This window comes from Equus caballus, chromosome 28 (genome assembly GCF_041296265.1).
Source record: "Equus caballus isolate H_3958 breed thoroughbred chromosome 28, TB-T2T, whole genome shotgun sequence".
In the NCBI taxonomy this organism is placed as follows: domain Eukaryota; kingdom Metazoa; phylum Chordata; class Mammalia; order Perissodactyla; family Equidae; genus Equus; species Equus caballus.
Genome location: NC_091711.1, coordinates 51,301,733 through 51,324,615, shown reverse-complemented (window position 1 = coordinate 51,324,615; position 22,883 = coordinate 51,301,733). Strand labels below are relative to the sequence as shown.

Genomic DNA, 22,883 nt, shown 5'->3' with positions numbered 1-22,883 from the left:
GGAATGTCCCTTTGATCATTATATACTGCCCCTCTTTGTCTCTCTTTCCCTGTCTTGCCTTGAAGTCTACTTTGTCTGATACAAATATTGTGACACCTGCTTTCTTTTGTTTGCCATTAGCTTGGAGTATCGTCTTCCATCCCTTCACTCTGAGCCTCTGTTTGTTGTTGGAGCTGAGACGTGTTTCCTGGAGGCAGCATATTGTTGGGTCTTGTTCTGTAATCCATCTTGCCAGTCTGTGTCTTTTTATTGGAGGATTCAATCCATTTACAGTTAGGGTGATTATCGATGTATGAGGGCTTAATGCTGCCATTTTATCACTCCTTTTCCGCTTCTCCTGCATTTCCTTTGTTTCTCGTCCTGTGTGTTTTAGTCTACCTATTGGATTATGTAGTTTTTTTATGTTGTGTTTGTTTTCTCCTTATTTATTATTTGTGTCTCTGTTCTGCTTTTTTGTTTAGTGGTTACCATGAGATTTGTATTCAGAAGCTCGTGTATAAGATAGTCCATTTTCTGATGGCCTCTCATTTCCTTAGGTTAGACCAATTCAGTCTCTCTCCTCCTCCCCTCCTAAGTGGTTTTTCTCACATCTTATTCCACCTTGTGCTGTGAGGTGGTGGTTAAAATGACAAGATTATCTTTGTTTTTGATGTTTTCCTTCCCTTTGTCGTTAATGCTATACCTGAGTATTTGCTATCCTGCTCCGATTTTGTCTACCTATCTATCTCCTTACTCCCTGCTTTGTAACCCATTTCTCCGTTTTGTTTTTTTTTTTCCAGGTATGAGGGCCTTCTTGAGGATTTCTTGTGTGTGTCGGGGCGGGGGGGGGGGGGGGGTTGTCTTGTGGCTACGAACTCCCTTAGCTTTTGTTTATCTGGGAAAGTTTTTTATTTCTCCATCATATCTGAAGGGTATTTTTGCTGGATAGAGTATTCTTGGCTGAAAATTTTTGTCTTTCAAAGACTTGAATGTGTCATTCTATTCTCCCCTGGCCTGTAAGGTTTCTGCAGAGAAGTCCACTGAAAGCCTGATAGGGGTTCCTTTGTAGGTTGTCTTCTTCTGCCTTGCTGCCCTTTGTATTCTTTCTTTGTCATTAATTTCTGCCGGTTTTACTACTATATGCCTTCCAGTACGTCTTTTTACATTAACGTATCTAGGAGATCTGGATTCTTCTTCCACATGGATTTCCATCTCTTTCTCTAGGTTTGGGAAGTTCTCTGCTACTATTTCTTTGAACACGCTTTCTGCTTCACTCTCCTTCTCTTCTCCTTCTTGAATACTTATAATTCTTATATTGCATTTCCTAATTGAGTTGGATATGTCTCAGAAACTTTATTCCTTTCTTTTTAGTCTTAGTTCTCTCTCCTCCTCTATCTGGAGCATTTCAACATGTCTATCTTCAATTATGCTGATTCGCTGCTCTCTGGGGTCCACTCGATCGTCCAGGGAATCCATATTTTATCTCATTGATTGTGTCTTTCACGTCTAACATTTCCGATTGATTCTTCTTTACAGTTTTAATCTCTTTTGTGAAGCAGCTCCTGAACTCATTGAATTGTTTCTCTACATTCTCTTTTAACTTGTTGAGTTTTTTGATGATAGCTATTTTGAGTTCTTTGTCATTAAGATTACGTATGTCTGGGTACTTGTCATTTTCTCTCTGGTCTGGAGATCTAATATAATGTTTGATATTGCTAGAGGGAGTGGCTCTGTTTTTTTCGCATCCTGGTGTTATCTGGTCGTGATTACCGCCTGTCGCCACTGGGTGGGGGTCAACAGCCACGTATTCTGAGCCTTCTGCCTTTGATGAGATCCCAGGCACTGGAGCAAACTGAGTGGGTGGGGGAGGGGCGCTTTCTCCTGCGTGACCTCGGGGTTTTCTCCCTCTGCTCTTGCTATCTGCTCTCCTGGAGTGTTGGCTTGATAAAGTCACCCCCCACGAAAGCTTTCCCCCCAATAGAGGGCTTCCCTCTAGGCTACAAGGGCCCACCAGGGATCCTTGATGTTCCCACAAACGAATGTCCACTCCCCTGTTCCTTCCCTCTCGAAGGCCTCCCGTTGTCCTTGATCTCAGTCTCAGGGGAGGAAGCGAATTTTTCTCTTACCCCATTCCACCTCCTCCAAGGAGGGTTCCAGCCTCTCTGTCCTTCATCATATGGCTCTGTGGCTCTCTGATGTCTTTTAAAGATTTTATTTTTTTCCTTTTTCTCCCCAAGCCCCCCAATACACAGCTATATATTTTTTTAGTTGTGGGTCCTTCTAGTTGTGGCATGTGGGACGCCACCTCAGCATGGCTTGATGAGCAGTGCCATGTCCGCACCCAGGATCCAAACCAGCAGAACCCTGGGCTGCCAAAGCAGAGCACGTGAACTTAACCACTCGCCCTGGGGCCGGTCCCTCTCCAACGTTATTTGTGTCGTGTTTGGATGTCCTCTGTTGGAGTGTGAATAACCTTTTTGTTGTATGTTGGAGGGGAGAGATTACCAGGACAACTCACTCCACCATGATGCTGATGTCACCTCAACTTTATATTTTGGAAAATTATCTATATTGATACAGGTAGTTTTAATTCTTTCATTTTAAACATGGTAGACACTATTCCTTTATATGAAGAGGTGTTTTTTACCCATTTCTCTATTGAGGTACTTTTAGGTTGTTTCTGGTTCATCATTTATCACAAACAAGATTGCCCTCAACATTCTGAATATGCATCCTTTTGCATAGTGAGTGTTTCTCACCTTTTATTCGCCTGGAAGTGGAAGTGCTGTGTCACAAGACAGATACTTTCAAGTTTAGTAGCTATTACTCACTTACTCTCCGATGTCCTTTACTAAATCAATGCACACTCCCACATGCTTGCAAAAGTATTCCTCTTTCCCCAATCTGTCTACCCTGGGTATGGTCAGACTTTTTCACATTTGCTATTCTGATGGGACTGAAGTGGAATTCTCATTTTAATTTGCATTTCCATTATGATTATCAATGCCCTCCTTCATGCTTACTCAGTTAACAGCCTGGCTAGTCTACACTAGCCAGAAGAATTAGAGCTTGAAATGTGGACCCTAAATAGTTCAGGGTTCTGTTGCAAATCTCATTTATTAATAAGATTTACATAGTTACCAATTTGCTTTAACTTACAACATAGATGCAACTGTTTCAAAATAACAGTTACTACTAACAAAAAACCACTGAATAAATTTCAAAACTATTTTCCTCCTCTTCACTCGAAGTAATTTATTTCCCATCTGATTATGCCATCAACTTGATGTAGTTAGGTTCATTTGTATGTATTTATGTTCAGTTGGTGGGGGGATTGCTTTTTTGTTATTGTTTTTGGTTTAACTTTGTTTTTTACTTATGTAAAATATTTATATGGTTCTGTGTCAAAACTATATAACAGGTATTCCAGCCCCACAGACCCACCGAACTGAGAGCAGTGGGGCTGAGAGCTGAACAAAGACGCTGGATGTCCTGCAGCCTGGGAGGCACTGGGTTCCAATCCAGGTAGGATGGAGAACCTTGCAGAGCACCCTTGGGCACTGAGCTGGGACTCCAGTAAGGCCAAACCTGCAGAGTAAAAGTTATAACCCGAGCAAAGGCCATACCGAAAGACTAAGTTCAAAACCAAAACAAACCCACTCAAACAAACAACAAAACAAAGCTCGACAGGACCAAGATGATCCTCCAGTAATTTAACTATCTGCCAGAACAAAACTCAAGACCACATTCCAAATACCAACATTAATAAAAAATTATTAGACATATAAAGCAGCATAGGAGCCAGGCCCATGGCTGAGTGATTAAGTTCATACGCTCCACTTCAGTGGCCCAGGGTTTCACCAGTTTGGATCCTGGGTGTGGACGTGGCACTGCTCATCAAGCCATGCTGAGGTGTCACCCCACAGAGCACAAGCAGAGGCATTCTCAACTAGAACATACAACTATGTACTGGGGGGGCTTTGGGAAGAGAAGGAAAAAGAATAACAAGACTGGCAACAGATGTTAGCTCAGGTGCCAATCTTTAAAAAACAAAAATTTTAAATAAAGCAGCAGAAAAATGAGACTGACTTTTTTAAATTAAAAAACAGCTATTAAAAACAGACCCCAAGAGGGGCCAGCCTGGGGGCACAGCAGTTAAGTTCACACGTTCTGCTTCAGCAGCCTGAGGTTCGCTCGTTCACATCCCAGGTGCAGACATGGCACCACTTGTCAAGCCATGCTGTGGCAGGTGTCCCATATATAAAGCAGAGGAAGATGGGCACAGATGTTAGCTCAGGGCCAGTCTTCCTCAGCAAAAAAAGAAGAGGATTGGAGGCAGATGTTAGCTCAGGGCTAATCTTCCTCAAAAAAAAAAAAGACCCCAAGATGTCTCAGATGGCAGAATTAGCCGAAACGGACTTTAAAGCAACTATAATAAATATATTCAAGGACTTAAAGGAAAAGATGATAATAATGAGTGAAAAGAAAGAATCTCTGAGCCAGCCCTGATGGCCTAGTGTTAAAGTTCGGCTCACTCCACTTCAATGGCCTGGGTTCAGTTCCTGGGCACAGAACCACACCACCCATCTGTCAGTAACCATGCTGTGTGGGCAGCTCACATAGAAGAACTAGAACGACCTACAACTAGAATACACAACTACATACTGGGGCTTCGGTGGGGGGTAGGGGGGAAGAGAGGGAGATCAGGGACAGATGTTAGCTCAGGCAAATCTTTCCCAGCAAAAAAAAGGCAAGACAGAATCTCAGGAAAGAAATGGAAACTAAGCAGAAAGACAAATGACTATCCTAGAACTGAAAAGTACAATATCTGAGATAAAAATATATAATGGATTGGCAAAAAAAATTGGAGACTGAAAAAGAAAGTCAGTGAACCTAAGCCAGAGCAACAGAAACCATCCAATCTGAAGAGGCAGAAAATGAACAGAACCTCAGCGACCTGAGGGACAGTATTAAGTGGTCTACCATTCCTGTAACTGAAATTCCACAGGAACATTAGAGAATAGGATACAAAAATTCATGAAGAAATTACAGCCAGAAATTTTCCAAAATTCGCAAAAGAATCTCATAAGAAAGTACCTCACAGAAGTCTTACCCCATCCCTGTCCCCTCATAACGCTCCTTTCCTTTCAATAACTATTTTTATTAATTTTCCGATTTATTGTTTCACTGTAAATATATACTTTTTCTCATATTCCTTCCAACCTTTCTGTACCAAAGGTAACAAAATACAAATACTACCTTGCTTTTTTCATAGAGAGCTTCCTTACTCTTTTTTTTTAGTAAACACTTTTACTGACTTTAAATATACTACAGAAAAGTACACAAATCATAAGTGAACAGCTCACTGAATTTTCACAAAATAAACCCATCTATGCAACCACTATTCAGTTCAAGGAACTGGATTACCCGGAAGTACTCCTCATGTCCCCAAAGGTGCAAACCACTGTCCTGACCTGAATCATATCACCAACCACTCCCACTCCTTGTGACAGCTGTACAGTACTCATTATGCAGACTTACCCCTAGTGAGGGACACGTGGGTTGTTTCTAGTGTTTTGCTATTACAAATAATTCTGCAATGAACAGGCTTCTGCATAAGTCATTTCCTATTTTTGCCAGCATCTCTTTAAGACAGATTCTTAGCAGATCTGAGATTGCTGGGTCAAAGGACAGATGCATATATAAATATGCAAGACACAGATAAATCCTCCTCCAGAGGCTCTGTACCATTTTGCATTCCTACTGGCAAGAGTATAGCCAGTTTCAACACAGCCTGGTCAAAAGAACAAATGGTTAAACTTTGGGATTTTTGCCAATACTTAAAGCCAGTCTGCTGAGGACTTAGGGGTTTCTCAGGACACAAGACTTTCAATGCTAAAACTGGGACAGTCCTGGGCAAACCAGGACGGTTGGCCACTCTACCAATATATGGTAAGCAAGAAATGGTATCTCAATATAGTTATCAACCTTCTTTTACTGCTTCTGGATTCTGAGTCACAGTTAGAAAAGCTTTTCCCAATCCCAGGTTATAAAGAAATTCACCTTTGTTTTCTTCTAGTACTCATATAGTTTCATTTTCTACACTGTGATCCTTGATTTATTTGGAGTAATTATTTCATGATTTATTTGGATTATAGAAGAGTTAAAATAAAAGAGAATAATATAAAATATCCTCCACAACTACAAGGACCTACAACTAAGATATACAACTATGTACAGGGGGGATTTGGGGAGATAAAGCAGAAAAAATATATATATACCCATCCTAAGGTCTACGATAAACAGGACTATGATCTACGATCCTGTCTCCAGGAAAGGCAGATGTGATATTTCCCCCAAAATGTGTCCCAGGTGCTACCACTCTGTACCACTAGCTAGATTTTGTTTTTGTTTTCTTTAAACCTTTTCTATTTAGCTTAATATACTTGTCTATAGAGTAATAAGCCAAAGGGAAGCAATTCTCCCATTCTCCAACAGCTACTGGAGGAAGCCCAGTAAGGAAAAGTAGATAGAATTTTTAAAATGTCCTAACATCTAAGCAGACATCACACACTAGGAAGATAAATCAGTCTGTTTTGTCAGAGAACTGAACTAAAATCTGAAGGAAGAAATTTCCATCTGGAAAAACATCCCTAAGGTTTAATGAAATAAGGATGCCAACCCACCCTAGGTCAAAATTTCTTTTCACAAATACTTAACAAAGATATTAAAGGTCTGAAATGTATACAAAATGGACAATGTTACAAAATCCAAGTCTCCTGTGGATATTACATTAAAACCCATCAGATCACCTGTTCATTTTTCCTACCTAAGAAAACTGTGCCTAAATCTAATCACACTGTCAGATGTAACTATCTCTTTACTGGAAATACTGTATGAGAGAAGAAGGAACAAGTTAAATAATAGAAAAGGAAGCAAACCAGTCAAACGCAGAATGTGGGAGAGGTTACAGGACAAATAACCCAATTTCTCCAACAAATGAATGACAGAGAAAAGCGGGGGCCAGGTGGTGAACATGATGTAATCTACATAGAATTTGAAATATATTATGATGTACACACAAAATTCATACAATGTTATAAACCAATGTCACTGCAAACAAAAAAAAAATTAAGTAAATATTTAATAAATAAATAGGGGCCAGCCCCGGGGCTGAGTGGTTAAGTTCGCATGCTCCACTTTGGTGGCCTGGGGTTTTGCCAGTTCGGAACCTGGGCGCGGACATGGCACTACTCATCAGGCCAGGCTGAGGTGGCGTCCCACATGCGACAACTAGAAGGACCCACAACTAAAATATACAACTATATACTAGAGGGATTTGGGGAGAAAAAGCAGAAGAAAAAAAAAGATTGGCAACAGTTGTTAGCTCAGGTGCCAATCTTTAATAAATAAATAAATAAATAAATGTCCATTAACAAAAAAAAAAAAGAAGAAAACATAAAAAAAAATGGGAGGTGGAGGCTATTGTAAGAATAAGGAATTTAAGAGACATACAATGAAATGTGATAGTTGGACCTTGGCTCAAACAAACCAACTACAGAAGACATTTTTTAGGCAACTAGGAAAAGCTGAATGTGGACCTGAGACTTGCAGGTGAACCAGCATGCTTTCATGACTTCCGCAATTTAGTTTTTAAAACACCAGGAAAAAAAAGATTGGGAGGAGGAGAGAGATGCAAAACAAGATTAGCAAAGTGTTGATAATTGTTGATGCTGAGTAATGGGTACATAGAGGTTTGTTATAATTATCTCTATTTGTGCAGGTGTGTAGGAGATGTGTGTGTGTAATTACCCAAGTCAGAAAAGTCTGCCCTACTGAGTCACCTTCTAAGAGGCTTGGGGGATCTTTAAAGGGAGATCACCAAATCTAAAACAAGACAACCATTGCCCCTGCTATGCAGACCAGCCCCTGCCAAATGCCCAAAGGTATGGCCTGCCCTGGATATGGGAGGCCAGATTCCTCCAGCTTCCTCCATGTCTAACCAATGCCCGGAAATGGGGACATTTGAAGGTTTTCTAGGACATCACCCAAACTGGGTGGGGCTCCCTGGTGAATCAGTCCCGGGAGGATTTTCACAAATCATCACCAGGAAATAGTCAAGCAGTGGAAGTGTCAGACAGCAGAGGAATGAAAGAGATGTTGCTTCATGACAACAGGTGGTCGGTCAGGCTGTCTAATGGTAGAGGACACAGGTACTGCACGGTCCCCCAACGGGAAATTGCACCAGGTCCAAAGGTTAACTGAGCTGAGCCCAGAGTCTGACCCTCAAAGAATGACATCCTCTTTTCCCTAAGAGTGAGGCAGGCAGAGGGCCATGGGCATCCATCCCTAATCACTTCCTGGGCCTGAAAACTTCTCTCGAAGCCAAGGCCCATGGTCAGGAAGCAAAGTAAGACACCTCCATTCCATAGGCGAGGGCTCCAGCTAACCAACAAATCTCCAAGGTGGGTCAAAAAGGACCCTATTTTAATAACTATTCAGGATCATCTCCACTCTTGCAAACTTTTCCTTGATTCTTACCAGGGAGAAACAGGATATCTCAGCTCAGACTCCAACAACACAATACCACAAGACTGGGGGCTTAAACAACCAGAAATTTATTTCCTCACAGATCTGGAGGGTGGAAGTCTAAGATTAGGATGCCAGCATGGTTGGGTTCTGGTGAGAGCCCTGTTCCCAGCTTGTGGCTGGCTGCCGTCTCGCTGTGTCCTCACACAGCCTTTCCTAAGTGTGTGCACGCGGAAAGAGAACACGATCTCTCTCTTTCTCTTAAGGCCACAGGATTAGGATCTCAACTATGTGACCTCATTTAACCTTAATTACCTTCTAAAGCCCCATTTCCAAATACAATCACATTGAGGGTTAGGGCTTCCCCACATGAATTTGGGGGGAACACAATTCAGTTCATATAACAGGATGCCCAAGAGGGTCCTTCTGTGACCATATAAAGAAAGAACGTGACAATATAAGATGCAAGTAACCCAAATATCCATCAATAGATGAATGTGGTCTATACATACAATGTAATATTATTTAGCCTTAAAAGGGATGGAAGCTCTGACACACCCTATATGAATGAAACTTGAGGACATTATGCTAAGTGAAATAAGCCAGTTACAAAAAAGACAAATACCATATGATTCCACTTATATGAGGTCCCTAGAGTCGTCAAATCCGCAGACAGAAAGTAGAATGGTGGGTGCCAGGGGCTCAGGGAGGAGGGATGAGGAGTTAGTGTTTAATGGGACAGAGTTTCAGTTTGGGACGATGAAAAAGTTCTGGAGATGGATGGTGGGGATGGTTGCACAACAATGTGAAAGTACTTAATACCACCGAACTGTATACCTAAAAATGGTTAACATGGTAAATTTTACATTATGTCTATTTTACCACAATGGAAAAAAGAAAAAAGATGAGACCTTGAGCAAGTCAGTTAGCCTCTCTCTGTGCTTCAGTTTCCTCATCTGTAAAAGGCAGATAACAACACCTCCCTCATATACTTACAGTGAGAATTAAAAGGAGAAGTCAATGTAAAGGTCTTAGAACAACACTTGATACATGAAAAGCCCTTAATACATGTTAGCTGCTATTATTTTTTATCATTATTAACTTATGGAAGTAACTATCAGAATTAAATAGCTATGAGTTCAAAAACAGTTGCTTCTAGGGGAGGGGGAGGGCTGCAGGTAAGAATAGATTTTTTAATTAGAAGCCTCATATATTTACTACTTTAACAATTAAAAATTCATTTCTTAAAATCTACTAGAGAATAATATATATAAATATATGGAAACAAATTTGAAATTCTAGAGGAAAACATCTTCTAGCAAAATAAATAAATAGGAGCAAACTGATGGGGAAACCCCAGAAAGAAACTGGATCCCAAAACAAGTGCCAGTGTGAATGCTGCGAAGTCAGACTCCTCCCCAACCCAGCGCATCTCCAAGAGCAGAGAGCAGGAAAGGGTCAGCATGCTGACTAAGGAGCAGCTGCAGACAGCTGGACCAGCTGCCTCTCCTCCCTGCAGGTTCCCAGCTCCTGGCGCTGGTAGGTGCCCCCATGAACAAGGGCCAAGAAAAAGTGGAGAATCTTTCAGGGGAATAAGCCTTGCATGAGTGTTGTAGTCAGAGATCAGGAAACCACAGCCTAGGCTAACTCCAGATGCCAGAAAGATGGGGAGGAATTTTTTAAAAACAAAGCTAGGGGCCCGCCTGATGGCGCAGCAGTTAAGTGCGCACGTTCCGCTTCGGTGGCCCGGGGTTCACTGGTAGGGATCCCGGGTGCGGACATGGCACTGCGTGGCAAGCCATGCTGTGGTAGGCGTCCCATGTATAAAGTAAGATGGGCACGGATGTTAGCTCAGGGCCAGTCTTCCTCAGAAAAAAGAGGAGGATTGGCAGATGTTAGCTCAGGGCTAATCTTCCTTGGAAAACAAACAAAAACCCAAAAACAAAACAAAACAAAAACGAAGCTAGCTCCACTCTAAAGGGAATATCCTAAACCATTATACCTCTGGAGCAGGGGCCTTCTTATTGTGGCAATAGGAAAGCGCCCAGTTACCTGATATCCAGTTCTTCTACCACATCCTAACGCAAGGGCTGCAATTCAAAGGGCTACAGTTCTGGGCAAGGTATCAGCGGAAGGAAGTGAGCTAGGAAAAGAAGACAGCAGATGGAGAGAAGCCAGCAGCACAGGCATGAGTCCAATTGAGGGAGCAAGGACAGACCCACTCTAGCCACCTACAGGGACACAGGGCAAGGGAATACACCTGCCAATTTCTACAAGAAACCAGAAATCCAGATTTTTTTAAATCCTCATGTCTTCAAATGTTGATAACTAATTTAATTTTTTTAACACTATGTGGACCAAAAGTCTAAAGGATAAGCAAAATGCATCCTCAGGTCAACAGTGGCTCTGCCAGAGAGCCCCCCTGCTTTCGTGTCCACACCCCAGACTCCATCCTGCCTTCTGGGAACTGTAAGGATAAGATGAGACCCACATATAGAGCATCCACCCTGCACCTGGAGCATACTGGCAGTTAGTTCAAGTGTCACCATCCCAAGAACAGCCTGCTTATGTGGTTGCACACTCCTAGGGCTTCAGGCTCCCAAGGCAGCGTTTCTCCTCCCAGCAGTGGAGCTCAGCTGGTCTCCCACCAAAGTCTCAGAAAGATGACTTCAACACACAGCCCCACCAGACACCCTGAGCAAGAGCTCTGTCAGGCCTGAGAGGGCTGTCACTGTCTCCTGGTTTTCTCAAGAGCTTCCTCCTGGCTGTTTGGTAGGATGAAGAGACGACTCTACATGAAAACCGAAAACTTACCATCTGCTTATTGCTAGTAATCACAGCAGCTCTCTCCCAGTGAAGGACAGAGCTGGCCAGCATTGTAAGCACACACCCTCCTCACCTGTGCTAAGCGCTCCAGCCCTACTGTTCCCTCCTGGAGACAAACACAGATCCCCAAGCAGACAAAGAACCCATCCAGGCAGCAGCCCTGACCATAGCAGGTGCTCTACAACCTCAAAGGCCCCAGCGTGAAGTCCAGCTTCTGTCACTGACTAGCTCTGCAATATTGAGCAAGTGCCCAATGCACATGTAATGCAGGTAAAAATGTGACTCCGTGACAGAGAGCTATAATGACTGCCACCACCAGTCTAGGACAGTGGCCAACACCAGACACCTCCCTAGATAGCACACGGAGGAAAGGAATCAACTATAGGGAATCAGAGACACACCACAGCAAGGCCCAGTGTGCATCTGCCCCACCACAACAGACGACACACAGTGCCTACATTGCATTTGTTCCCAACACTGTCCTCCTGGGAGAACCAGAACCAAGAGCAGGCAGGGCTGGGCATATCCTGGGCCAAAACTCTTGAAGGAAAAATAACTGGAGATAGGCAACTAAAAAGCATTGCCAAATAGGGAGAAAAAAGCCCCAACAAGCACCAGTGTGGAAACTGGGGCAATGAACAGAGCTCAGTCCAAAAAGAACACAAAAGAACTAAGCCAAGGCACTTTGGCTTCAGGGTTACACCTGCCACAAGAAAGAGAACAAGAGCGGTTTTTACAGACACCTTACTGTGTGCAGATACTGTGTGATCCCAGCACAACTCAGTGCGGCTGTTAGTTTACCACGAGGCCCAGTTCACAGGTTAAAAGGCAAAGGCCTCGATAATTACAGGACTAGCCTACGGACACAAGGATAATAAATGTCAGTCCTAGAACTTGAACTCAGGTTGGCTGACAGCAAAGTCCACGTTCTCAATCTCCACACAGTACCAGATTCTGGCCCAGTAATAAAGAAAAGAAGGCGGTATCAAGAAGATACAAAAGGAATGATCAACATGGAGGGAGACAACATGAAAGTACCACCTAGGACTGAACCGGTCCAGGGAGGGCCACCCGGCAGAGCCAAGGAAGGGATGGGGCAGGTTAGTGCAAGCCCAAGAGGGAGGGCAAGTCTTCAAAACCAGAGTGTCAGTGGGTCCTCTCTGGGGTGATAAATGTTCTAAGTTAGCTCGTGGTGATGGCTGTACAATCTTGTGAATATACTAAAAGCCAGTGAAGTGTACACTTTAAAAGGGTGGATTTTATGGTATGTAAATTAAATCTTACCAAAAAAAATGGAGCAGTCAATGGCCTGACAGCTGAGAGTCAAATTCCTGAAGAGGAATTCCAAAAGATGTGAATGTGGACAGCAGCCCCAAGAGAACACCAGATGAGTCTATTCAGCAACAAATGAAGAGACAGAATGAGACACACACAGTCCCGTCCAAAGAGCCTGATCTCTAGCAGAGAAGACAGGTCCTGAAAGACTCTGACTCTGCCAGTGCCAACCATGAGCCAGCAAGATGGCGTGGGCAGGCACACAGCAGGAGAGTATGCTATCTGTGAGCCCTAGGATGGAGGCACTCGGCTCCCTGTGCCTTGGGGTGTCCCTACAGACAGGGATAAAAATACCACTGACCTCCTAGAGCGGGTGTGAGGGCTGACTGGGGCAAGGTTCAGTGCTTGGAATCAACTATAACACATCATATCAATAGGACAAGGGCAGAAACCAAATGTTCATCTCAATAGATGCAGAAAAGGCAAGACAAAATCCAACACTCTTTCATGGTAAAAACACTCCACCAAATAGGACTAGCAGGCAACTTCCTCAACCACTGAAGGCCCACTATCACCACTTCTATTCAACACTGTATTAGAGGTTCCAGCCAATACAACAAAGCAAGAAATAAAAGGCATAACAATTAGAAAGGAAAAGTAAAATTGTCTTTATTCACAGATGATATGGTTACGTAGATAGAAAATCCAAAGGGATATATAAATACATCATGAGAATTGATAAGTGTAAAAAGAAAGAGAACTGATAAGTGAATTGAGCAAAGTTGCAGGATACATGATATACATCAGTATTACAAACCAACTGTGTTTTTGTATACTAACAACAAATAACTGAAACACAATTTTAAAGTATTTTAAATATCAAAAACATCAAATACCTACAAATATACTGAATGAAAAAAAGTGCAGTCATACTGAAAACTACAAAACTGCTGAGAAAAATTAAAGATGACTTAAATAAATGGAGAGATATACCATGTGCACAGATCAGAAGACTCAATGTTAATAACTGAATTCTGAAACTGAGCTATAGATTCAACGTAATCCCAACCAAACTCCCAGCAAAAATTTCTGTACAAATTAAAGCGTTTATTCTAAAACTAGCAAGACAATTTTGTTAAGGAATAAAGCCGGAGGTCTTATACTACTTGATTTCAAGACTCATCACTAAGTTACAGTAATTAAGGGGCCGGCCCGGCAGCGTAGCAGTTAAGTGCGCACGTTCCGCTTCGGCGGCCCGGGGTTCGCTGGTTCGGATCCCGGGTGTGGACACGACACCGCGTGGTAAGCCATGCTGTGGTAGGCGTCCCACATATAAAGCAGAGGAAGATGGGCATGGATGCTAGCTCAGGGCCAGCCTTCCTCAGCAAAAAGAGGAGGATTGGCAGCAGTTAGCTCAGGGCTAATCTTCCTCAAAAAAAAAAAGTTACAGTAATTAAGACAGCGTGGTGGTGGTGTAGGATAGAAAAATAGACTAATAGAACATAACAGAAAGCCCAGAAAAAAGCTGTACGCACATGTTCAATTAATTTTCAACAAAAGCTCCAATGCAATTAAACAGAGAAAAGAGTCTTTTCAACAAATGATACTAGAATGATTATACAATCCACATGGGAGGGAAAATGTACCCTGATTCTACCTCACACAAAATATAACCCAAGATAGATCATTCAGAAAAGATATCAGTATTTACTCGGAGATGGAGGGGTCCCAAAGCGGCATAAGGAAATTTGGAGTGATAGATTTGTTCACTATCTTGACTGTGGTGATGATTTCACAGGTGTATATTTGTGTCAAAAATTGTCAAATTTGGGGCCAGCCCTGTGGGAGAGTGATTAAGTTTGCGCACTCTGTCTCAGCGGCGCAGGATTTCACCAGTTCGGATCCTGGGTGCAGACACGGAACTGCTCATCAGGCCATGCTGAGGTGGCATCCCACATGCCACAGCTAGAGGGACTCACAGCTAAAAATATACAACTATTGGGGCAGGCCCTGTGGCCAAGTGGTTAACTTCGTGTGCTCCGCTGCAGGCCGCCCAGTGTTTTGTTGGTTCGAATCCTGGGCGCGGACATGGCACTGCTCATCAAACCATGCTGAGGCAGCGTCCCACATGCCACAGCTAGAAGGACCCACAACAAAGAGTATACAACTATGTACCGGGGGGCTTTGGGGAGAAAAAGGAAAAAAATAAAATCTTTAAAAAAAAAAAAAGACAGTTTCAAAAAAAAGTATATACAACTATGTACCGGGGGGCTTTGGGGAGAAAAAAGGAGAAACAAAATCTTTAAAAAAAAAATTGTCAAATTTTACACTATAAACATGTAGTTTATTATACATCAATTGTATCTCAATAAAACTATTAAAAATAAAGAGATGAATCATAATCCTAAATATAAAAGTTACCACATAAAGCTTCTATAAAAAAACAAAAAAGGACAGTGTCTTCATAACCTGAGTGCAAGCAAAATTTTCTTAGGACACATAAGAAACATAAAAGAAAAATATTCACAAATTTTAACGTCACTCAAATTAAAATGTTCTGTTCATGAAAAAACACCATAAAAAACAAATAGGCAAATCATAAGATAGGAAAAAATATTCACTCCTCACTTCCTCTCCTCCTCCCACTTCCCCCAATCTCCCCACTCTATAGGTACAGACACATACACATACATCATAAAAGACATAACCAAAATAGATACTTTTTAAAACTCCTAAAAATGAATAAAAAGTGGGCAAAAGACCTGACACTTCACAAGAGATATACAAATGGTCAACAAGCACATGAAAAGTTGTTCACCACTGTTATTCATCAGAGAAATGCAAATTAAAGCCACACAGAGATACCACTACCACCAGAATGGCTAAAATTAAAAAGACTGACAATATCAAGCGTTGACATGGATGTGGAGAAACAGGAACTCTTATATATTACTGGCGGGAGTGTAAAATGGTACCAGTTTGGAAAACCGTTTGCCAGTCTCTAAAACAGTTAAACATACATCTATACTATGACTGAGCAATTCTACTCCTAGATACATACTCCAAAGAAATAACATATGTCCACAAAACATGTACAAGAATCTCAGTGACTTTAGATATAATAGCCAAAGAGCAAAAGCAAACCAAATGTCCATCAACAAGAGAGAAATAAATTAAGATATTTTCACACAAAAGAAAATTACACAAATAAAAAGCACAAACTACAGGGACAGCTTCAAAATCAACAAATCTCAAAAACATTACATTGAGTAAAAATAGACACAAAAGAGTATACACTTTACAATTCCATTTATATGAAGTTTGATGACCTGCAAAATTAATTTATAATGATAGAAATCAGAGCAATGGTTGCCTTGGGATTGGGGGGGGCCTGCTGTAACTGAAAAGGGACACAGGAAATTTCGAGGGGTGATAAAATGTTCTATATACTGACATGAGTGATGGACACACTGGTGTGTACCTTTGTTAAAATTCATCAAACTTATATACTTAAGATCTGTACATTTCATTGGGTGTAAAATGTTCTTCAATAGCTTTAAATTCTTAAATAATTTTAAATTTTAAATAATTTTAAATTTTAAAGTGGAACATTTTTAAAGAAATAAAAGATTGTATATTCTGTGTTAAAAAGAAGAGGGCTGCTTGCTGTATATGGATATGATGTGACTTCCAAGAGGAAGAGGATGGTGAGGGACAGGGTAAGAATGAGACCGCCTTCACCACCCACACTTTGGTACCTTCTGAATCTTATTCTGAGTTCAGATTACCACGTGCATGAGCACCCACAGGAGGCAACAGCGAAAGGGATAAGCTCTGGAGTCTGACCACCTGACTCTCCCATTTATTTACTGTGGCCTTGGGTATGTAATTTAATTTGTTTGTGCCCCAGTGTTCTCATATGAATATTAACAGGAATATTAAGAGTAACTACCTCATTAAGTTGTTTTTTGGGTTTTTTTGAGGAAGATTAGCCCTGAGCTAACATCTGCTGCCAATCCTCCTCTTTTTGCTAAGGAAGACTGGCCCTGAGCTAACATCCATGCCCATCTTCCTCTACTTATATGTGGGACACCTGCGACAGCATGGCTTGACAAGCGATGTGTAGGTCCACGGCCAGGATCTGAACCAGCGAACCCGGGGCTGCTGAAGCAGAACATGTGAACTTAACCGCTGGCCCCCGCTTGGGCCAGCCGCAAGTTGTTTTAAGAACTAAATGGGGGGCCAGCCCAGTGGCACAGTGGTTAACTTTGCATGTTCCGCTTCGGCAGCCCAGGGTTTGTCTGTTTGGATCCCAGGTACGGACATGGCACTGCTTGACAAGCAATGCTGTGGTAGGAGTCCCACATATAAAGTAGAGGAAGATGGCCACGGATGTTAGCTCAGGGACAGTCTTCCTCAGCAAAAAGAGGAGGACTGGCAGCAGATGTTAGCTTAGGGATAATCTTCCTCAAAAAAAAAAAAAAGAAAAGAATTAAATGGGAGCCAGCCCCATGGCCAAGTGAAGTACACGTGCTCCACTTCAGCCACCTGGATTTGGATCCCTGGAGTAGACCTACACGAACCATGAGTGGCCACACTGTGGTGGAGACCCACATACAAAACAGAGGAAGACTGGCACAGATGTTAGCTCAGGGCAAACCTTCCTCAGCAAAAAGAGGAAGACTGGCAACAGGTGTTAGCTCAGGGCAAAAATCCTCAGCCAAAAAAAAAAAAGAATTACATGATTACTGGGCTACATGTCAAAATGTAGAATTCAGCACCGGTTTTCACTCTCCGGTTTATAGTAAATTCTGGACAAGTCACAAATCCACTTTATGTCAAAATGAATGTTACATCTCACAAGGATAAAAGGATAATAAAAGGTAAAGCACTTTGTTTAAAAAAGAAAGGAATAAATAAGATGGTATAGGTAATGCACTTTAAAAAGTGCCTGGGGGACCAGTCCCGTGACCGAGTGGTTAAGTTTGTGTGCTCTGCTTCAGTGGCCCAGAGCTTTGCCGGTTCAGATCCCGGGCGCAGACCTGGCACCGCTCATCAGGCCATGCTGAGGCAGCGTCCCACACGGCACAACCAGAGGCACTCACAACTAGAATATACAACTATGTACTGAGGGGCTTTGGGGAGAAAAAGGAAAAATAAAATCTTTAAAAAAAAATTTTTTTAAACAGTATTTTAAAAGTTAGGCTTTTCCTTAACCAAAAACAAAGGCAGGGAGAGGGGAGGCTTTAGTAAGCCTGCTGGGGACAATCCTGGCTCTATCACCTATTTGTTGTGTCCCTCAGTTTCTTCCTTTGTAAAACAAGGAAACAACAGTTCCCACACCCTAGGGTTCTTGTGAGGATTAAACGGAATCATTCACATAAAGCATTTAACACAGCAGCACACAAGTGATCCATCCGTTCTGCTGTATGTGTGAATAAGCAGCTATTCCGAAGGCTTTACACATTATCCCCATGCGGAGACCATCCGCCTCCAGCCTGACCTCTCCTCTGGGCCTCGAATTCTTCTGTGAGCTATCTTCTTGCCAACCGCTGGACGTGACAGACTTCTTCCACTACTTTCGGCCAAGAGAGAGCCTGGCTTCCCACCTCCAGTCTGTAGTAACTCCCCGTGCCCACCACGCCACCTGGCCCCCTCTCAGTACACAGCGCCATGGTGCACTCATTTGTTTCATCAAGAAGCCTGGAAATTACCGAGTCCTCTCTTTCCCGCAAACCCCTCTTCTAATCTACCAGCAAGTCCCAACAGCTTGACCCCCAAAAGAGCCTTCTCTCTCCGGCTCTTATGCATGCCCCATGTTGATGAGGGCACTCAATCTGCAGCCCAGGTCCCCTCACGACCTGCAAGGAACAGCATGTCTGGAGGCCACTACTCTAGCCCGGGCTCTTATCTATCTCCCTATTGCCCTGGCCACATATGGGTCTTATCTAGGTTCCTGGAGGAGGTCCATCTCAGGGCCTTTGCACTTGCTGTCCCCTCAGCCTGGAAGGCTCTGTCCCCCCATTCCTCTCATGGCTAGCAGCTTCTCACCTTCTAGAGCTCAGCTAACATGAGAGTTAAAGAAGCCAAAAGGGAAGAGAAATCAGAAAGGAAGGGACATGGAGCAGAGGCGAACGGCTGAGAGAGTCAGTGATGGTCCAGGCACTAAAAGGCCAAGGGCATGGCAGGGAGAAGTCATGGGGGAAGTGACAGGCAAGGTCAAAGAGTAACAGGCTGGAGAAGGCCACAAGGACAAGACAGACAGGTACAGTGATAAGACTGGGGGCGGGGGGCGGTGAGAGGCAAGAACTAAGCCCAAGTGACAGACCGGCTGAGCTGGTAGTGACAGGGCAGGGAGCAGCAGCAACAAGTGGGTGGACAGCGCAGGTGGTGAGGCTACAAAGGACACAAAGTGGCAGGTGAGGGTGTGTGGGAGACATCAGAGTGACGGGTGGGGCAGCATTCAAGGGGGCCAAGAAGGTCCCTGGGGGGAGGGGACAGAAGGCAGATAGGAACGGCAGTTAATGAGTGGACAGGGAGTGACTACAGGGGCCCTGGGAGGGGAGTGTCCTCTGTCCCACAGGCAGGAGTGCAGCACTGGCAGGTGAGGGGCACTGCTGGGAAGGGTCCCTAACAGCACAGGGTGCGGGAGGAAGCAGTGAGGAGGGGGAAGGGAAGGGCTGACGGGGACCTCGACAGGCAAGGGGGGCACCGACGGGGGGACAGACGGGGTGGGCACTGACATGGGGGACCTGGCAGCACAAAACGGAGGAGGGACCTTAACAAGGAGGGCACTAACAGAGTGAGGGTCACTGAAAGAGCCGAGGGCACTTCACAAGGAGGAGAGGCATTGACTCACGTGACACTGACAGGACAGGAAGGCACTTGGGGGCCACTGATGTGGGAGACCGACTGGGAGGACGTGGGGGAAGCAGCAGACACTGCCTTGGGGGACACGGGGGTGGCACTGACATGTGGGACACTGACGGGGAGGGCACTGATGGGGTGGACACTGATGGGGTGGGCACTCAGGGGGGTGGACACTGACGAGGTGGACAACGGGGGCAGAGACAATGTGGACACTGACGGGACACTGACAGGAGGTGGACACTGACGGGGCACTGACAGGGGGCACTGACATGGGGGACAATGACACGGGGCACTGACAGGAGGTGGACACTGACAGGGGGTGGACACTGACGGGGGGACTCTAACACGTGGGACACTGACGTGAGGCACTGACAGGAAGTGGACACTGACAGGAGGCACAGATGGGGGGCACTGCCATGGGGGACAATGACAAGGGGCACTGACGGGGGACACTGATGCAGGGACACTGACGGGGGCACTTACAGGAGGTGGACACTGACAGGGGGCACTGACATGAGAGACACTGATGCAGGGACACTGACAAGAGGCACTGACAGGAGGTGGACACTGACAGGGGGCAGTGACGGGGGACACTGACGGGGTGGACACTGACAGGGTACTGACAGGGGGTGGACACATACGGGGCACTGACAGGGGGCACTGACATGGGGGACAATGACACGGGGCACTGACAGGAGGTGAACACTGACAGGGGGCACTGACGGGGGACACTGATGCAGGCACACCGACGAGAGGCACTGACAGGAGGGACACTGACGGGGTGGACACTGACGGGGGGTGGACACTGACGGGGCAGTGACGCGGCATGGGCTCTAGGGTGGACACCCTGGGGCCCCGACAGGAAGGGGCGCGGTCTGAGGAGCCGCAGCGGCGGCCTCACTCACCTGCCCCACGGGCCGGGCGACGCGGCGGCTCCTCGGAGGCCCCGGCGGGGGCCAGGGCGCTGGCGGAGGCGGAGCCCGGGCGGCCTGGGACGGGCCGCCCGCACATGGGCCCGGCCCGGCGCGGCGCCCACGGACACGGCGCCCACGGACACGGCGCGGGCCGGCCGGCGGCTCGCGATGGGCTCGGGCTGCGGAAGGCGCTCGCGTCGCTTCAAAATGGCGGCGGCGCCCGGGCGCGTGCGTCGGGGGCGGGGCCTCGCGGGCGCGCGCACGTTCGCGCGGGGTCCGGGCCGGGGCGGGCGCGCTCACGTGGACGGGGGGGCGAGGAGCGGGGCGGGGCGAGGGGCGGGGCGGGGCGAGGGGCGGGGTGAGGAGCGGGGCGGGGCGGCGCGCCGCACTCTCCTTTCCCTTTTCTCTGCAGGGTGTTGCTGAGTTTCTACACAAGCATAATTAACTTTTTACGGGACGGTGCGTTGAGGTAATAAACTTTCCAAAGCAACGTCAGCCACAGAACGACCCCTCCAGGCGCGCGAAAGGATCTGAGGAAGCCACAGCAGCGGGGCGGGGGTCTTCCGGTTCTCTGGGGCCTTCCTTCGCCTGAAGGCCCGCCTCCTGGGGCAGCTGGGTGTCTCCTGAATTCCGTGGGCATGTGGCGTGGACATGGTCGGCAAGAATGAACAGTGGTCAGCCCCCATACCAAGCGGAGGTTCTCCTCCACTCCTGCTTCCTAACTGGACTGGGGGCTCCTGGGCAGCAGCCCCAGACTTGTTTTTTCCAGGTGCCCCAAGGGGTTCTTGCACGGTTTTGCGCTTGAAAATATGTGCCCATTTAACATTTGTTGGAATTAATTCAAACTAATCTCTAAAGTGAGAATTATTTCAGGTGTCAGCGTGAACCGTGGGAATGTGTTGGAAGAAGAAGTCGAGCACTTTAGAAATACCTAACGCTTGAGCTGGTTAGCAACTTGTTGCCTCTCAGCTTCCGATTCACCGCGGTCCTCTGAGAAAATGGGTCTGGGCCTCGCCTCTGCTAAGCTTTGCCAGGAGAGGGCGCGAGAGACGTCGCGGGAGAAAGGGCGTGTCCGGGCCTCGCTCTGCAGGCTGGGGCGCCGCCTCAGTTGCCCCTCTTCTTTTCCTGCGTCCAGCTCCTGTGCCGGCAGCTTCCCCAGCTCTCCCTCGGGCGACGTTATAGCAGAATGTCTCTGGTGAGACATCTCCCCCTGAACACCTTTCCCCCGTATGCTGCAAGGCAGATTTCTGGCAAGTTCTGTAGTATGAACTTCCAGGAAGTGGTGGTAAAACAGCATCAGCCTTACAATGAGAAAAGGAACGTCCTGCCAGCCCTACAAGCGAAGGCCTCTCCCTGCAGAAGCTGGAGGTGCTGTGGGTTGAGTTGCAGAATGGGGCTCAGGGCCAGGGAGCCTGATGCTAGAGATGCTCCCACTGGTTGTCCTGCTGTGTGAGCACCTGCAACCCTCTGCCTGATCTTGATGCTCTTCCTGTGCTTGGGCCAAAGTGCCTAGGCTCAGCTGGGGCTCTCTCCTCCTCTCACACCCCACACTGGATTCATCATCAAGTCCCTCCACTTCTAAATACAGCCAGCTCTCCACCATCACGCCCTGGTCCAAGGCTAGTTTCTCTCACCTGAAGCACAGCAGCCTCCCAACAGGGCTCCCTGCTTCTATCCTGGCCTACTTGTTGTAGGTCAGCCTTTGTAATCAGAATAGTACCCAGAGGGATCCACTGAAAACAAGTCAGATCACATTCCTCCCCCATGAAAGCCAAAGTCCTTGCTGTTATCCACAAGGTCCCACATGATCTGATCTCATTTCCCCTACTCTGCCCCTCATTTGTTGGCTCCAGTCATGATAACCTCCTGTCACAGGCCACTTGCCCGTGCTGTCCCTGCATCCTGTCATGCTCTTCCTCTAGTTTTGGCCGCACATAGTGACCTGTCTCCTAGGTCTTACTCCATTGTTCCCTCCTCAGTGAGGGCTTCCCTGGGCTCCCTATTTCAAATCTGAAGCCTATATACATGTGTGCACACACATGTGTACGTGCACACACACATGCACGTGTGCACACATGCATGCACACACACACACACTTCATAGTCCCCTTCCCTGCTTAGTTTTTCTTTGTTGTATCAATAATTATGGTCCAATAAGGGGACAGAAACCACACAATGACTTCAACAGAGAAAATTTCACATAAAAATTATTGACAACAGGGGATTAACTATAAAAGAGTAAAGAACTCTGTATTCAAGGAAGGACAAAACTTGGAAAGGGGTCCCCTCCCTAAGGTGGGAGTTCATTCTGTGTTGGAGAGTTGTATGGCTGCAGCCCAGGATACGGCTGCGCCATAGTTGCTGAACAGAGCTTATGGGCAGGAATACACCCCTCCAGGTGTAGGCTGGCTAAGCCTGGAAAACTTCCTGCTGAGGTGTCTACAAGACTCACTAGGAACCCACCCACGGGAGTGCTGCTGAAGCTCAGGG

General features: G+C 45.7%; 1 protein-coding gene across 22 annotated transcripts in view; it reads right to left on the bottom strand.

Moving 5' to 3' along the window:
* Positions 1 to 20,625, bottom strand: part of PPP6R2 (protein phosphatase 6 regulatory subunit 2) — a 100,183-nt gene extending 79,558 nt beyond the window's left edge. For 14 of the 22 annotated variants that reach the window (XM_070253846.1, XM_070253850.1, XM_070253855.1 and 11 more), the window contains exon 1: positions 20,385 to 20,619. The gene's annotated coding sequence lies outside the window, so the exon portion shown is untranslated. Of the gene's footprint in view, positions 1 to 3,423; positions 3,568 to 20,384 lie in introns of all 22 variants that reach the window. The other 8 variants (XM_023631077.2, XM_070253848.1, XM_070253853.1 and 5 more) reach the window with 6 other exon arrangements.
* Positions 20,626 to 22,883: the final 2,258 nt, after the last annotated feature.